A 20073-nucleotide genomic window follows, 5' to 3' on the forward strand; every position below is an offset into this window, starting at 1 on the left:
CTACGGATTTTTTTCCCGTTATTTCCTGATTATGACAATGAGCACACGGCGGGTGTGACCGGTCAGCAGGGGATGCTCACTCCTCCATGGCACCTGATCCCACCTCTGATGTTTCGGAGGTCCGTGTTTGCTCTGCTCTTGTTTTGTATATTTGTTTAATGGACGTTGAGATTGAATACTGTTTGTTATTTCCATATCCTTATTTAAAAACGTTTAAAAAATCATACAAAATCACGTGATTAGAACATTATTGAAAATATTTTTGCAACATTTTAAGAAAATGCTCTGCCAACACTTTGCTGAAATATTTCACTAACATGTTTTAAAAACGTTAAAAAAAACATACAAAATCACGTGTTTAAAACATTTAAAAATTTTTTTTGCAACATTTTGAAAATGTTTAAAAAAGATTTTAGGAATGTTTTTGTGTTAGTAAATACCTAAGAGCAGGGGAAATCTTTCTCAAAAAGTTAATGTATTTTCACAAACTTATCAATAGAACCCCGCCCTAACATAAGAACCCCTGATTCGGGGGCCATGAAATTCAAAATTTTCGAAGAGGTATTCTTGATCATTACATTACTATTTATTTGGTTCCTTATTCTTATACCCAGGAGCAGAGGAGAAGACTTTCAAAGAAAAAATGCTCTTTTACTATTTGATCTTTATACCCCCACCCGAACACCGGAACCATTGACCCAGGGGCCATGAATTTCAAAATTGTGGTAGAAAAGTAAATCCTCATTACAATCATGCCAACATTTTGACTGCTTGATGTTCGTGATTAAATAAGAATATTTTTTAAAGATTAGATTAATGACCATGAAATTCATATTTCTTGTTTCCCATTACCAATGCTGTTTACGAAATTTGTTTGAAATTGGTTCAGTTCCAAAGAAAAGGCTTAAAATGTTCAAAAATCTATGACCGACGAACTATATACGATTTCACGACGACGCACGAAAACAGATAGCAAAAGGTTCCCTTTGTTTACCTTAAATGGGTAGAGTGATCCCAAAGTATCCGTCTGCTTCGCAGATGACACAAAAATGAAGACCATTAGGTTTTACGATGAAATACGTTTTACTTTTGTAGAATTACTGGAAAATGGTATTAGAATTCATTCCACAGTAAACCACGGCAAATGTAAGTAGTGATCTTTCAGTAGCATCTTTTTCTCTTCAATGACTTCATATCTCTAGTGTTCCTACAATGTAGTAAAATTTGTCAGTTTGTTTTATGTTTCTAATGTCTTTCTTAGAATGGCATTAAGTAAACCACAATCTTCGATTGGGTGTGACAAAACAAGATATCTGAGATGTGCATTGTTCATAGTTGATGAACTGACTCAAGTTTTACGAGACGTATTAGAAAATGAAATACCTCATCCTCTTTTGTATCACAATGTTTCATCCAGTACTAAACTTTTTCAAAGACTACAGAAACAAAGTGATCAGCTTCGCCTCATTCAAAACGCCTATAATGATGGATACAAGGAATTTGATATTACACTGCTGTATACATTGATAAGTAATTTGATCTTTATACCCCCACCCGAACACCGGAACCATTGACCCAGGGGCCATGAATTTCAAAATTGTGGTAGAAAAGTAAATCCTCATTACAATCATGCCAACATTTTGACTGCTTGATGTTCGTGATTAAATAAGAATATTTTTTAAAGATTAGATTAATGACCATGAAATTCATATTTCTTGTTTCCCATTACCAATGCTGTTTACGAAATTTGTTTGAAATTGGTTCAGTTCCAAAGAAAAGGCTTAAAATGTTAAAAAATCTATGACCGACGAACTATATACGATTTCACGACGACGCACGAAAACAGATAGCAAAAGGTTCCCTTTGTTTACCTTAAATGGGTAGAGTGATCCCAAAGTATCCGTCTGCTTCGCAGATGACACAAAAATGAAGACCATTAGGTTTTACGATGAAATACGTTTTACTTTTGTAGAATTACTGGAAAATGGTATTAGAATTCATTCCACAGTAAACCACGGCAAATGTAAGTAGTGATCTTTCAGTAGCATCTTTTTCTCTTCAATGACTTCATATCTCTAGTGTTCCTACAATGTAGTAAAATTTGTCAGTTTGTTTTATGTTTCTAATGTCTTTCTTAGAATGGCATTAAGTAAACCACAATCTTCGATTGGGTGTGACAAAACAAGATATCTGAGATGTGCATTGTTCATAGTTGATGAACTGACTCAAGTTTTACGAGACGTATTAGAAAATGAAATACCTCATCCTCTTTTGTATCACAATGTTTCATCCAGTACTAAACTTTTTCAAAGACTACAGAAACAAAGTGATCAGCTTCGCCTCATTCAAAACGCCTATAATGATGGATACAAGGAATTTGATATTACACTGCTGTATACATTGATAAGTAATTTGATCTTTATACCCCCACCCGAACACCGGAACCATTGACCCAGGGGCCATGAATTTCAAAATTGTGGTAGAAAAGTAAATCCTCATTACAATCATGCCAACATTTTGACTGCTTGATGTTCGTGATTAAATAAGAATATTTTTTAAAGATTAGATTAATGACCATGAAATTCATATTTCTTGTTTCCCATTACCAATGCTGTTTACGAAATTTGTTTGAAATTGGTTCAGTTCCAAAGAAAAGGCTTAAAATGTTCAAAAATCTATGACCGACGAACTATATACGATTTCACGACGACGCACGAAAACAGATAGCAAAAGGTTCCCTTTGTTTACCTTAAATGGGTAGAGTGATCCCAAAGTATCCGTCTGCTTCGCAGATGACACAAAAATGAAGACCATTAGGTTTTACGATGAAATACGTTTTACTTTTGTAGAATTACTGGAAAATGGTATTAGAATTCATTCCACAGTAAACCACGGCAAATGTAAGTAGTGATCTTTCAGTAGCATCTTTTTCTCTTCAATGACTTCATATCTCTAGTGTTCCTACAATGTAGTAAAATTTGTCAGTTTGTTTTATGTTTCTAATGTCTTTCTTAGAATGGCATTAAGTAAACCACAATCTTCGATTGGGTGTGACAAAACAAGATATCTGAGATGTGCATTGTTCATAGTTGATGAACTGACTCAAGTTTTACGAGACGTATTAGAAAATGAAATACCTCATCCTCTTTTGTATCACAATGTTTCATCCAGTACTAAACTTTTTCAAAGACTACAGAAACAAAGTGATCAGCTTCGCCTCATTCAAAACGCCTATAATGATGGATACAAGGAATTTGATATTACACTGCTGTATACATTGATAAGTAATTTGATCTTTATACCCCCACCCGAACACCGGAACCATTGACCCAGGGGCCATGAATTTCAAAATTGTGGTAGAAAAGTAAATCCTCATTACAATCATGCCAACATTTTGACTGCTTGATGTTCGTGATTAAATAAGAATATTTTTTAAAGATTAGATTAATGACCATGAAATTCATATTTCTTGTTTCCCATTACCAATGCTGTTTACGAAATTTGTTTGAAATTGGTTCAGTTCCAAAGAAAAGGCTTAAAATGTTCAAAAATCTATGACCGACGAACTATATATACGATTTCACGACGACGCACGAAAACAGATAGCAAAAGGTTCCCTTTGTTTACCTTAAATGGGTAGAGTGATCCCAAAGTATCCGTCTGCTTCGCAGATGACACAAAAATGAAGACCATTAGGTTTTACGATGAAATACGTTTTACTTTTGTAGAATTACTGGAAAATGGTATTAGAATTCATTCCACAGTAAACCACGGCAAATGTAAGTAGTGATCTTTCAGTAGCATCTTTTTCTCTTCAATGACTTCATATCTCTAGTGTTCCTACAATGTAGTAAAATTTGTCAGTTTGTTTTATGTTTCTAATGTCTTTCTTAGAATGGCATTAAGTAAACCACAATCTTCGATTGGGTGTGACAAAACAAGATATCTGAGATGTGCATTGGTCATAGTTGATGAACTGACTCAAGTTTTACGAGACGTATTAGAAAATGAAATACCTCATCCTCTTTTGTATCACAATGTTTCATCCAGTACTAAACTTTTTCAAAGACTACAGAAACAAAGTGATCAGCTTCGCCTCATTCAAAACGCCTATAATGATGGATACAAGGAATTTGATATTACACTGCTGTATACATTGATAAGTAATCTTTGTTCAAAACACATATCTCCCTCAAACGGATGGTGGAATCCTCAAATGCCATCTCATGGAGAAATTAAGCTTGGAGATGACATAGAACGTATCCGTTTAATCAAAAACAAACTATACAGCCATATACCTACTGCACGTATTTCCGAAACTGACTTCAATGAATACTGGGCTGTCGTACACGGCGTGTGTCAACGAATAGGGAACTTTTTAAATAGAAATTACATTGCAAGTCTTAGAAAGGCAGAAATATGTTCAATTGATGAGGAATTGGAGAAAAAGGTGTTGGAGAAAACAGAAAAAATGTATGAAAGAGATAACGAAATGCGAGAACAGATTACAGAGATAGTAGGTTCAGTGAGAAGAATAGAAAAAGGTATTGATTTATGTTGTTTTTTAAAGCACAGCATTTTACCATTATACATATGCAGACGACACACTCATTGCACGATAGTGTCGCATCACTCTGCATAAAGAAAAAACTCTTTCATCAAATTTTTTTCTTACACTCTTTAAGTATACAATATATACTTATGGCATTTATGTTCTTATGTCATAAATATATAAAAACAAATTGTGATGATACATGATTGGTTTTTTTCTGTAAGCTGCAAATTAACAGAAATAATTTAAAATAAACTCCAATAAACGAAGAAAATAAAGTTCCAATATGAATTGTTGATGAAATAAAATGTCTCTTTATATTAGATTTGTTTTTTGCTACTGCAAAAGTAACTGTTCAACTAAAAGATCCAGCAAAGAAAGGACTTTCAGAAGTGTTACTAGAAACAACAGGAAACCTGTTGAATGAAATAGTAGACTGCATCAATGAGGTTACCACTGAAGAGGAGCTTGAAAAAATTTATGAATCGGTGGAGGAGTTTTTAAGAGAAGAGTCAACGGAAAAAATACAAACATTTATAGAGCCTTTATTGCATAAATTGTCATCGAAAATAAGAAATTATGCCAATCCAAAAGTTCGAAGGATTTGCATTTTAGCAAAATACTTTAAATTCGTCATGAAATTAAAAACAGACTATGTTGCTGATATAAAATGCTACCCTGGCAGTTTACTGCTAAAGCTGACATTCTACTCAGAGGAGGGTTATAAATGTTATCATAAAGACTTAGAAGGAGGAAAAATTGGAAGAGAAATCCTTGATCTGCTTCTATTTCCAGCATACATAGCCTGCTTTGGTTTAAATGTCGAGGAAATGATAGTATTTCTTAATGATAAAGCAATTGGACTTCATAGCTCTGGTAAGTAACATTCAACTTACAAAGAATATATTCATGAAATGGATTTAATTTTGGAAGATTCAGCAGGATAAGGACTACTTCACTGCATGCCGGCATATTTTATGAGGCTTTTTAGTACTTCATTATAAGTATTCCAGAGTGAAGCGTTGAAGTTGAATCTTTAAAAATTAAATTCATTTCTGATATACTAGTAAACATTATTTTCTGGTGATTAACCACATTTACGACATTGAACTGTCATTTTCAAGCAAAGAAGTTTGCGCTATAATTTGGCATCAAGAACGGTATTATGACTAAACAATGGAGATACTTATGCTCATCCGTGATATTACATGAGAAAAATGAACAAAAGTCTAATTTAAAAGGAATGTTCCAGACAAAAGGAAATTCAAATATTAGCTAATACACATGCAAAAGCGACACCCATTTGTCAAAAATTGCAATGCTGTTACTGTGTTATAATTTTGTGTGGAGCTCTCGTCGATCTCAGATTGTTATCGTCCCATAGTCATGAATATTAGGTGGTGTCCTGTATATGTGCAAAGCGATTTTTGAATGTTATGTAACGTCCGAGCAATCGTCAGATTTAATTAATTAATCCATTAATTATTGTAGGTACATGTAGCAATAATATGTAAAATATAAATAAACGCTCAATGCGTAATCCACTCGATAAACTCTCTCCTTGAAAATCAAAAGTCAGCATCGGATTAAGTTTTATTTACACATAATCATGGTCAAGAATCATCCAAAATCATCACAACAAAACACTGTATAATCCATCCTGAAACAATATTTGAGCGAAGTATATCCCAGCACAACTATATCAAAACTGCGTCTCCGCATCGAATAAGTACCCGTATATATACTAAATGACCATCACTCCTAAGGAGTGATGGGGTATAAACAAACTATTCTAAAAATAGAACGAGTGACTGGGGTTACACTACTAAGTCAAAAACGTACTGACATTCCCATTTTTTACTGACAAACTTAGAAAATTACTGACAATGCGCTGTCGTTACTGTAAAACTTAGACAATTACTGACCTTTTTACTGCCGGTACTGATAAACTTAGAAAAGTGCTGACAATCTTAGTCGGTGCTGATAAACTTAGACAATTACTGACCCGTTTACTTTCCCTGCTGAAAAACTTAGACAAGTGCTGACATTTACTGATAATTACTGTCCCTATTGTTCTCGCTCTCGGGGAGGCTGCAGTGGTGTGAAAAAGACTGTTTGTTATACTTTGCATTTAAAAACAGTCTTATTTTAATTTTTGATGAAAAAAAAAATCCCAGGCAGTTATCTTTTTTTTAATCTAAATAATATTGATATCTGTAAAATAATTCAGAATATGATTTGAAATTAACTATGAGTAAATCAAGTTTTAATTTATGTGTTGAATATATCTATCCCTGTTCAATTAAAGAATTAAAATCAATTAATCATCAAGTAAGTTTTCATCTATTTATTTCTTTGCAGACAGATATCTGACTTTAATGTTGAGCCCCCCCCCCCCCCCCCCCCAGTTTACACGATCGGAAAGTTGTTTCAATTTTCAATTTTCTTTTCACAAACAGGACAGATGTCTCTTGTTAAAAAAGGAAATCTTCTAAATATTGAATAACTACTGATAGGTAATTCAGTTTCCTAATGACATCTGTACAAGTCATATAATTATATACCCCTGTTTAAGATTTCCGGTTTCATTTGCTCATACGGGAGTTCCCCTATTGAACAGTACAGTGTTCCATATATAAACTTGCACTATGCCTTGTTAATTTTGTCACTTAAAACATTATTTCTAAATGAATGGTTGGTTGATCAATTACGCAGGGTTCATAAGTACCCAATGTCTGTAAATCCGAGACTAATAAATATTTATCAGACTATTAATAAAAATTCATGTACTAGCAATAATAGTAATCTTACGGAAAATATTTATATTTACTAGGTCAGCGGTAAGACTAATATTAGCAGTAGCACCATTCTCAAATATTTCTCTTCTCTCTCTCCCTCCCTCTCTCTCTCTCTCTCTCTTAAAGATACAAACAGTATTGACACTTTAAGTTACTTAAATACTTGACAAGTGCCCCGTTTAATCACATTGCCGAGGAGGTTAGATCACTACTTAGTTTTTAAACTTAATCTTTAAGTATTTTTTAATCATGATTTAATTTTGACAAAAATATTACATGTTTCGTACCTTCCATTTTTCCCCTATGCTATCAGTGAATTGGAATTAATTTAATTTTATGCGCCGAAATTAAATTTCATCTCATTAAAGTAAGTAGGCATAGGGAGTTATGATGTTAACATAATAATAGGGCAGAATGCGGACTTGTCTAGTAAAATATTTTACGAAGTTGTGAAAATTGGAATTCATTAGTCCGTGGAACCAGTGATCACAAATATTTATTTCGAACCCTCTAGCATACATGTATAAGTCCCCCCCCCCCCCCCCCCCCCATGCACATACGTTACATGAAAAAAAATCTAGTATATCGGTACTTGAATATGCTTTTTAAAAATACATGTATGTAAGTTTTTTGAATAATGCAAATTTCTTTGTCCATTTGATCAATTTATACCCGTCCTGTAATCATTATTTATTTGATTCAGGTTTCATTAACATCTTTCCTTTTCATAAGATTAAGATTATTCGCTAACTGTAGGTTCCCTCTATCTTCCGCGACGAGTTACCATTCATCTCTCTCCCTCCTCTCTCTCTCTCTCCAAAAAATCCGTATTGACCCAGGAAAAGTTTAAAATACATGTATAGTTAAACTACGGCTGATTTTTTTTACTGTCATAATACTGCTGCATATAAATTGTGTTTGATTTTTAATTCTTCTTAATTATTGATAAAAGGTTAAGGGAATATACTATGAACTATTTTTATTTGATTAATAATCAAACAAATTCCTCACTCCACTGTCCCACACACACACTAACACGACTTAACAAAAATATTAGGAAGCAGTAATTTTTACAAAACTTTGGATGTAATGTACCCCTTCTCATATATCTATTTTTGCTTAAATCTTTAAACAATTTGTGCCTTTCCCCGGTTGGTTTTTACATCAATCTTCTTTTCCACTATTAAATCGTTAATTTTATCTTCCGTCGGTATAGTAAAAAAAATATTTATTTAATCTAAGAAGAGGTTGAAGGATTGTAGATTGCATATTTATATTAGGAATGTGTTGGTGTTGAATTTTTCAAATTCAAACTGTCTTGAAGAAGAGTCTACCTGTCGCCGTAATGTTGCGTAACTAACTTTCAGTGAAATCCGGCGAGTCCTCTTGGGCGACTTCAATTCATACCCGAGTATTAACTCTTGGTTGACGTCACATGACCGGATGTTTACACAAACAGGTGGTTTTCAAACGAACTCATATGAGTTTGAAGGGTAGCGAAAATAAAATGAATTTCCTCTATGAGTTTTAAAAGGCGGTCGAATAGGTCCATTTTGACATCATCTGTTGAGTTAATTTTTTCTATAGCTTTTGCTGCAATTGAAATGTTTTTCTTTTTCAGCTCTGAGCTTTTTTGGTTTCAAATTTGAATTTAAGTCTCTGCTGTTATCGAGCAGTAAGCCTGAAAAATCTAATCAAATAAACATATTTTCATATAAATCATAAAGTGTTCATGTTGAAAGGGGGTTTCGAAGTTTCCTTTTATAACGACAAGCGATGCTAAACATAATATTTAGTAAAAAAAAAATTCCTACGTTCGGTTTTTCTTTCGACGCCGCCATATCAAAACTCTAGTAATCCTACTGTATGGTTGGGTTAGCTTGGGTAGAGTTCATAAGGTCATATGACGTATTTTGAGTAGTAACTATGGTCGTTCGATTGAAACTCACGTAACTCGAGTACGTACTCGGGTACGTATCGAAGTCGCCCCTTATGTATAATACAGCAGTGACACCTATTGTCTTCTTTACCCGCTACCGTACACACTCGGATCGCCTCAGGCGATTTCTTATACACAGGTGCTTCACAGAGTTTCCGATTGTATGTTGAATGATTATGTAATTCGGCTGGATACCAGCTAAACGACTTGAATAATTTTTGACGAATAAAAAGTACAGTTTTACTGTAAAATCATGATATTGGTTTCAATACTGAACACAGCTGTGAAACGTGGATTTATTAAGTTAATTAAATTTATTAATTTTTTTGTACCTAAACAGATAAAAAGGAGTACAAACTTTAACACGACAGTATTAATTGTGTGTTCTACTTTAATAAAATAAATAAGTACATGTTCATCGTTCTTCATTTAGTTCGCACGTGCCCCCCCCCCTCCCCATTTTAATTTGAAAAGACAAAAAGAAACTAGATCCATGTGAACGTCTACCGACACTCTAATTGAAAAGAACATTGATATTAATTTCTATCAAAGTTTTGTTTCAGGAGTATGCATAGACAAAAGATGATAATGTAAAATGTCATAGTTTTTCAAGTATTTGAATTAAAATAACACTTTCAGTTGGGGATCCAGAAAATCCACATTCGAAAATCAGCTAAAAGATGTACATTATTTCAAAAGGATAATGCGGACAGTGGACTAAATCAATGAATGTCAAAGGATAAATGATCAATGCAGGGGCCCGTAGCCCCCCCCCCCCCCCAATAAATAAAATAAAAAGTCTTCTTTTTTTAAATCCTCCGTATGTCTTTTAATTTTGGTTTCTTCTTGCAAATGCTTGGATTTGGGTACGTTTGACTGCACGAAAACAAATATGTGCGGCCTCCACATAATTATAAGTTTTACATAATATGAAATCTATAAGAAACGCCTTTCCTAAAAAAGGGGGCACCCACGGCCTCACCGCGCGCTATGAGTTTATTAAAATTATTCAAACCTATTTGAATATAAATTAAATTAAAATTGAATAAAACACATCTAACCTAACAGTTTAATTAAAGAAAGTCAGGGAGTCAATGTAAATTAAGAAAATATTATAAAATACATGAGATGTAATAACATTGTTTTATTACTAGATGCTGTCATGAGACAGTAATACCCGCACTAAGGTGTTTGCCTCTAAATACACGCTCCTACATATTGGGCGGCTTTCCAAAAAAATAATCAAAATAATTCTATAATTTACATGTATTCATCAAATTGAGTATGAAATTCTCAGACCCTGAGACCTATAACTCAGAACCTCTTATATTTATTTTATACATGCTTAATTCATTATATACCAGACTGAATTTTATTAATGATGTAAATTCATGCACGGATCTGCTGGGGGGGGGGTGGGTGGGTGTCAGGACCCCCCCCCCCCCCTGGAATTTACAAGGTTAAAAAATGTATATACTAAAACAAGGAAAAACTTACAATGGACCCCCCTTGGAAAATGCAGATCCCCCCCTGGTAAACACGAATATGTGTTAAATAGGTATGAAAAGTTAAACATTTGCGGCAATAGAAGTCACCACTACCCCCCCCCCCCCCACCACGATATAGGTTTTTGACGTCTGGGTGAGATTTACTTTAGGTTTTTTTTTTTTTTGATTGTCAATTTCTGGGATAGGATTTTTTTTTTACTGAGGTGGACCCCCCCCCCCCCGGAAAAAATTTCTGGATCCGCGTCTGAAATTAGATTTTGATATATGTTTTGCTCATAATAGGACCTTTTTAAATTTACTAACCCCCCCCCCCCCTCGACACCACAATCACACCGCACATACTTTTTGGAATAGGCTAGATGGAAAAGGTTTGTTAAAATTTAATATCGTTTGTTATGAATTAATTTAAAATTTGTTCTTGTACTATACATGTGAACATGTAAATTTCTACATCACATCACGTTGCGTCACCCATTATCATATTTATAGATTAAACACCATTTGGCACACCTCGGCCGATTCCCACTTCATCTGATAAGGTGATGGAATCGACGAAGGTTCGCCCAAATGGCACGCGGCTGCAGTCTGGTGTGCATTGGATTAATTCATTTAGTGTTATAATTGGATTTATATTTCATGAAGACACAAGGATCGGTAAGTAGAAGTTTTAGTATAGTGGGGGGTAAAATACACCCAAACGATTAGGTTAAAGTTTAAAAAGGGTCAAAGATCATCGCATGCAACACTAGACGAATTTCATATTGTGAAGTTATCTCCCGTTGTCGATGTGACATTCAGTTAGTGCCAATACTGGTGCGGATCCAGAATTTTTTTCGGGAGTAGGGAGGGGGGTTCACATCTCAGTCAAAAAATTCCAGCCCAGAATTTCGTGACAAGCAGGAGAAAAGAAATGAAAACAAATATACAAATAAAAAACAATGATAGTGAGTTCAATGTTTTCTAAGTTTATGGGGAGAGGATGTCAGGAGTCACTTTTTACTTGCTACAGTATATAGTCTTGTTTAAATAACAAAGCAAATGCCAGATGGGGGGATGGAGGGGGGGGGATTCCAATCTTCCTACCCACTTCCTGTCCCTGAAATAACAATGTATTTTGTGATTCCAGTTAAATAGTATATTTTTTTTTCCATTTGACTAATTATTATACATATTTTGTTTCTTGTGTTAATAGTATGTCTGTCTATAAGTCTGCAGAAATTAAATCCTAGCTAGCTTGCCCATAAGTTTTAAGTGGGATGGGCTATACAAATAGCTCCCACATTTTATAGGTTTATTTCTTGTGACAATTTAATAAGAACTTTTATTTGGGTACCATTAATTTTTACCTCTGATCGCTTGACATGGGATACACATTTTTACAAGAAAAATACCAAACTTTAAACTCTGCCTAAATTTTGATCAGTAGGTGCTAGGGCTTTCATACTTATCATGACATATTGTATTCATTGTGAACTGTCAACAGGTATAAATATGTTTGACCTTGACCCTAGAGTTTGAACCACTTAAACAAAAAAATTAACCTTGGCAATTAACTTTTGAACAGGAATTACTAGGGATTTCTTTATTTCACATATGCATTTCTTGTGACAAGACTTTCTTCTGATACTAACAATTTGAACCCTTTGACCTTGACCTTTGATTTTGACATATATTTGAGAAACTTCAACCTTCGCCATAGGCTTCCATACTGGGACATCAGTGTTTCACAAACACATCTTATCTTCATTATTATTTGGTGGTGTCTCCATATGAGGGAAGATGTATTCACAACAAACAAACAAATCACTAAAGAAAATATAAAACATGAATATGTTGGTCATGCATATCTCTGCAGGAAAAAAAACAGCTTTTCAAATACTCCAACCATATTGTAACCCTTTCAAAACACTCATTTGAGCTTTTTTGGTTTCCTTAGCATATAATGTCTGTCGTGACGTGTTGTCCATCTGTTTGTCTGAAAACTTTTTACATTTTTAACTTCTCTAGAACCACTGGGCCAATTTTACCCAATTCATATAGAAATATGTACATTTGTATGTCAGACTCAGTCCATCTGTCTCAATAAATTTAACCTTGGTTATCACGGTCATATCTACTGAATGAGAAGAGACATTCATATTAAACTTATGTACTAGTATATTTACCTGTGAGAATGGCAAGGTTTTTTTTTTTACATGTGACCTAGAAGTTTGACCAACTTGCAAAAAAATTAAATTGTTATAAATTCATCATTTTGAAAGAGAAAAGTTAGGGCATTCATATCATAATGCATGTATATTATTACCTGTGATAAGACCTTTCCAAATAAATCATGACTTTTACACTGTGACCTTGACCTTGAAGTGATCAAGCCTAACCTACTTTTCAAAAATGTTGCATTTGCTTATAACTTTTGATTAAGATGAGATATGACTCTCACATTTGACATGTACATAAATTACTCATAAGAATTCAAGGTGTTTCCCAGCATGCGATGTTTTTTTATACGCCCGAATTTTTTTCGGGGCGCATATTGTTTTTGTCCTGTCTGTCTGTCTGTTTATCTGTTTGTCTGTTATCAACTTTAACCTTGGCCAAAACTTTTGAACCGAAAGAGATAGAGACTTCATATTTGGTATGCATACTCTTCTAATAAAGTTCTTTCAAATGACATCAAGGTCAATGACCTTGTGACCTTGACTGTGACCTATATGCTAAAAATAGGTTTTTCAACTGTTTGTCGTAACTTTTGAACCATAAGTAATAGAGACTTCATAATTATTATGCATACTCCTCTAATAAAGATCTTTCAAATGACATCAGGGTCAATGACCTCGTGACCTTGACTGTGACCTATATGCTAAAAATAGGTTTTTCAACTGTTTGTTATAACTTTTGAACCATAGGAGATAGGGACTTCATATTTGGTATGCATACTCCATTAAAAAGATTCATTCAAACAACACCAAGGTCAATAATCATGTGACCTTGACTGTGACCTTTATACTAAAAATAGCTTTTTCAACTTTTTGCCATAACCTTTGAACCATAGGAGATAGGGACTTCATATTTGGTATGCATACTGCACTAATAAAGTTCCTTCAAATGACATCAAGATCAATGACCTTGTGACCTTGACTGTGACCTATATGCTAAAAATAGCTTTTTCCACTTTTTGCCATAACTTTTGAACCATAAGAGATAGGGACTTCATATCTAGAATGCATACTCCACTAATAAAGTTCTTTCAAACAACACCAAGGTCAATGACCATGTGACCTAAACTATGACCTTTATACTAAAAATAGCTTTTTCTACTTTTTGCCATAACTTTTGAACCATAGGAGATAGGGACTTCATATTTAGTATGCATACCCCACTAATTAAGTTCTTACAAACAACACCAAGGTCAATGACCTTGTGACCTTGACTGTGACCTATATGCTAAAAATAGCTTTTCCGAACTTTGTTGACGCCAGGCGCATAGTGTTTCACAAACACATCTTGTTACCCCTTGACGTTGATGTTTTACATAATTTTCAAAATATTTAACTCTCCTAAAAGATGATTAGGCTTCTGAGTAACATTAAGGAAGACTTCAAGGAAGACAGGGCTTTTTGCACAAAAAACGTCATTTTTCGACCCACATTTGACCCCCCAGGGCAAAATCTAAATTCCAAAACATTACTGCTCATCTACATGACCCCACCAACCATCTCTGAGTAAAATGTAAGAGGAGTTCAGGGAAAACAGGGCTCTTTGTATGAAAAACGTTATTTTTCGACCCCCATTTGATCCCCTGGGGCAAAATCTTAATTCAGACACCTTACTGCACATGTACATGACACCACCAACCATCCTCCAAAAGGTGATGAAGCTGCTGAGTAAAATGAAAGAGGAGTTCAGAGAAGACAGGTCTTTTAGCATAAAAAACATCATTTTTCGACCCCCATTTGACCCCCCGGGGCAAAATCAAAATTCCGAAACCTTACTGCACATCTACATGATCCCACCAACCATCTCCTAAAAGAAGATTAGGCTGCTGAGTAAAATGTAAGAGAAATTCAGGGAAAACAGGGCTTTTTGTACAAAAAACTTTATTTTTCAACCCCCATTTGACCCCCCGGGGCAAAAGCAAAATTTCGAAACCTTACTGCACATCTACCTGACACCACCAACCATCTCCTAAAAGATGATTAGGCTACTGTGTAAATTGTATAAGGAGTTCAGGGAAACCGGGACTTTTTGCATAAAAAAACATCATTTTTCGACCCCCATTTGACCCCCTGGGGCAAAATCAAAATTCCGAAACCTTACTGCACATCTACATGACACCACCAATCATCCCCCAAAAGGTGATTAGGCTGCTGAGTAAAATGTTGAAGGAGTTCAGGGAAGACGGGACTTTTTGCACAAAAAATGTCATTTTTCGACCCCCATTTGACCCCCTGGGGCAAAATCAAAATTCCGAAACCTTACTGCACATCTACATGACACCACTAATCATCCCACAAAAGATGATTAGGCTGCTAAGTAAAATGTAAGAGGAGTTCAGGGAAGATGGGGCTTTTTACGTAAAAAACGTTATTTTTCTACCCTCATTTGACCCCCCGGGGCAAAATTAAAATTCCGAAACCTTACTGCACATCTACATAACACCACCAACCATCCCCCAAAAGGTGATTTGGCTGCTAAGTAAAATGTAAGAGGAGTTCAGGGAAGACGGGACTTTTTGCACAAAAAACGTCATTTTTCGACCCCCATTTGACCCCCCGGGGCAAAATCAAAATTCCAAATCCTTACTGCACATCTACATGACACCACCAATCATCCCTCAAAAGGTGATTAGGCTGCTAAGTAAAATGTTGAAGGAGTTCAGGGAAGACGGGACTTTTTGCACAAAAAACGTCATTTTTCGACCCCCATTTGACCCTCTGGGGCAAAATCAAAATTCCGAAACCTTACTGCACATCTACATGACACCACTAATCATCCCGCAAAAGATGATTAGGCTGCTAAGTAAAATGTAAGAGGAGTTCAGGGAAGATGGGGCTTTTTGCATAAAAAACGTCATTTTTCGACCCCCATTTGATCCCCCGGGGCAAAATCAAAATTCTGAAACCTTACTGCACATCTACATGACACCACCAATCATCCCCCAAAAGGTGATTAGGCTGCTGAGTAAAATGTAGAAGGAGTTCAGGGAAGACGGGACTTTTTTGCACAAAAAAACGTCATTTTTCGACCCCCATTTGACCCCCCGGGGCAAAATCGAAATTCCGAAACCTTACTGCACATCTACATGACACCACCAACCATCTCTTAAAAGCTGACTAAGCTACTGTGTAAAATGTAGGAGGAGTTCAGGGAAGAAAAGTGTGACAGACGGACGGACGGACATGGTAACAACAATATACCCGAAATTTCTTTAGAAAGTGCGGGTATAATAAAAAGGAAAAGACCTCTGTAAAATTTCATATCTCACTACTAAAGGAAGATTTTTATTTTTTTTAACTGCTTATCTTTTTGAAGGTTTTGAAATTTTATCCCTTCTCTTGTAAATATTTTTTTACAAATCAATTTTCTATAAATAGATCAAAGAAGTTTTTTTTTCAAAGATATCATCTGGAAATAGTTAAAAATTATATGAAAAAACAAATAAATGAAATTATAATAATCTATGTTAAAATAAAAAAAAATCAATTTCACACCATTGCAGCCTCCCCGAGAGCGAGAACAATAGGGACAGTAATTATCAGTAAATGTCAGCACTTGTCTAAGTTTTTCAGCAGGGACAGTAAACGGGTCAGTAATTGTCTAAGTTTATCAGCACCGACTAAGATTGTCAGCACTTGTCTAAGTTTATCAGTACCGGCAGTAAAAAGGTCAGTAATTGTCTAAGTTTTACAGTAACGACAGCACATTGTCAGTAATTTTCTAAGTTTGTCAGTAAAAAATGGGAATGTCAGTACGTTTTTGACTAAGTAGTGTTACATAAATACTGTAGAATATTAACTTAACAATTAAAATGATAAATTTAGAAAAAGAGTGACTTCAAAATACGTAACAACTCCCCCCGCCTAAGAATTTTGACTCCGCTCAAAGATTATGTACATACAAACATACAACATTTTCAAATTCAAAAAAAGTAATGATAATTTAAAACGTTCAATTACAGTCAAATATTTGAAAGCTGTCATATTTACACAATTAAAAAAATGGCACAACTGTTCTTGTATCAAGAGTCACTGCATAAAAATCACAAGGTAGAGTTCACGACACGTACGTTACGATTGTTAAAATGGTGAGGAACTTCGGTAATTATTTCCATCGCAATGTCAGCAAAGTTCACATTCAGTGGGTCCATACTTCTGGAGTGCGCGATGGATGTGTTACGCACGACTTCTGATGTACCATCTGGAAACACAGTCTCAGTCTAAATGAGAGTTAACAAAATCACGGTCGTCTCAGAGGTACTTCCGGTTTCGTTGGTAGTGTCCATGTCACTATCATCTGTCGGCGCCGCGGACTCGTATTCTTCATCCTCCATATATTGTTCGTGGTCCTCTCCCCGAAATTCAAAGTCACTATCCCCGCACAGAAAGTCATCAACATTTACTGCTGGCTCCTCGCGCATAATGTCCTCTAGCAATGACGAACTCACTGATAGGATGTCGCGATTATCCGGGTTAGGGTCAGTCACCATTTTTTCCAACTCTTTTTCGTCTGACGATACGTTCTCGTACTCCAGTTCACACGTTTCATCAGAAGAAATGTCACTATACTGGTCACTGAGAACTGTCACATACACGGGTTTCCTCGACTCACTCATCATGTCGCGCGTCATCTCTGTCCTGTCACACTTTGTCATTTCAGCCTTAGCCTGCTCCATAGTAAGTTTATGTACACTAAACAAATGTCTCCGTAAATTAAAAAGTCTACCAAAAAGGTCGTTGGCAAAAATTACACTCTGGATTCTTGAAAAATGTTGTTCTTTAATGGTACCAAAACAAGTGGAGATGACCAGGGGCTATTTGATTTCTCAATCAATCCTTGTTTCAGCAACTTTTCAATTTCAGCATCTAATGTATCTTGTTTGAATATAGGAACTCTTCTCACTCGATCTTTAAATGGCCTGTCATCACTTAGGTTGATACGATGTTCTCCTATTCTTGCGCGCTCCGTGGGAATTTTAGGATCCGCAAACACAGATTTACGTCCTAGTAAAAACGTTTTGAATTCCATTGCTTGTTTTTTTGACAGGTTTTCACATCCTTGTTGAAACACATCACATAGAAAATCCGGAAGTTCATCCGACACACTTCCGGTTTGCACATTACACACATCATTCCATGGAAATGAATCACAAACACAACTCACTGGTGCTAATAACGCAATTTCGGTATTTGTCTTCACATAAATTTCACTGTTCCCGGGATTAAATACACGCACATACACAACGCCATTTTCCGCGTTCACTAAAGTATGCGCCACAGTCAGTCCATGACTATGAACAAATTGTTTAATCGGCACTAATATTCTTTCTTTGATATTAGTCCTTGAATTCACTTTTGACTTTAACACAGCTTCATGCCTCGGGGGAATAACGCCATTTTCCACAGACACTACTAGGCAGCTTTGTTCGATTTCCTCACTTGAGCTGGCAGTTCCCAAGCTCAAACTTAGGCTATTGTTATCATAATTCCACTGCCCTTGAAATTTTGTCATAAAATCTTGTCCAAGCAAATTACACTGTACGCCTCTCACGAAAACGCGAAAATAGACATTCATATCTCCGAAAGTTAGAATCATTTTTGCAGTTCCAAAGGTTTTTAACTCCCTTCCATCAGCAGTTTTGAATTTCTTACGCACTAGCTCCAATACAGGTCTATCTAATGGAAGAATACTATAATATGCTTCCTCTGTGATAAACGTATTCACCGCACCTGTGTCGATTTTCCAGTCCAACGGAGTGCCTTCCACTAATCCGCTCACTTTCATACCAGATTTCCCGTGGACAATCACCAGATCATCAGTCATTTTACTCTGCACATCCGCTTTAACTCCGAAATCTGTGTGCGTTACAACATCTGTTTGAGTTTCAGAACATGAAACATGACGCTGTAAATTTGCTGTATTAGGCCTGTTTTGTGCGGTGACCGACTCATGGCATACTGCCTCGGTCGATTCAAGTTTAATCGCTGACTTCCATCTCCGGAATATTTAACACTTCCTGTTCCGGGTTTACCGACATCATGGTTGCCATTGTTTTCAGGAAACCTGTTCTTTGGACAATTTCTCATTAGATGCTGAGACGAGTTACACTTTAAACATCTTTTCACAGTATATAGTCGACATTTTTAGTTGATGTTTTGTTACCAACGTACCGTTTGTCAGTTACTGTGTACACCTGTGGTTGGTATTCTTTCTTCACGTGGGGCTTTTTATTTTCAGTAAAGCGTATGCACTCTTCTTGCATAGCAGCTGTAACAGCTTCATCTAAAGTTCTTGGGCGCGTTCGCTTAACTGCAAGGCGGAAGTCGTCATTATCGCTACAGTTATCCAGGAATGTTTTCATTGAACTTTCCATTACATACTCTCTGTTCTCGGGGTAAGCACGACGATACAAGTCCTGAATGGCCTGTCCAAAATCCCGGAATGTTTCTTTGTCCTGTTTCCTGCGTAGCTTAGCTTCAGCTATATAACTCTCCTTAAGTGCTGTATGCCCAAATCTCTGATTTAATGCCTCTTTCAATGACTTGTACTGTCCCAAAGTATTTTCCGGAAGTCCATAAGCAAACGCTTCAGCTTGATCCCTTAAAGTTGTTTAAAGAATGCGTCTCATCCGCTGCTCTGACCACTGATTCAAACTTGCCACATTTTCAAAGTATCGAATGAACTCGCTCCAAATAGTGGATCCATCTCCCTTAAATACTCGTTTCACACGAATATTAATAATATCCGCTGATTGACTAGAGACTGTAGGTGTGACGTGTGAAAAATCTGTGTTTTCTCTGTTCGTTCTCGGTCGAGTTCGACTTCCTCGCACAGTACTAGATACTGGCTGTCCGGATTCCTCTATGTTGCGTTCTCGGTTGACACATAGTTTCCAAATTACACTTCCTATCATAATACATCCCAGAATGGATCCTGTCATGAATATGAATTCTCGAGTAATCCAACAAAAAAAATTCGCCAGGGAAAAATTTGTAAATCACAGCTATCACTGAAACACACAGTAAACTCACGTACATCCAGAATTTTAACAAATTTCCC

The sequence above is a fragment of the Saccostrea cucullata genome, unplaced genomic scaffold, assembly GCF_032062105.1.
Source record: "Saccostrea cucullata isolate Sc308-1 unplaced genomic scaffold, CSIRO_AGI_Scuc_v1 ctg2825, whole genome shotgun sequence".
NCBI lineage: Eukaryota > Metazoa > Mollusca > Bivalvia > Ostreida > Ostreidae > Saccostrea > Saccostrea cuccullata.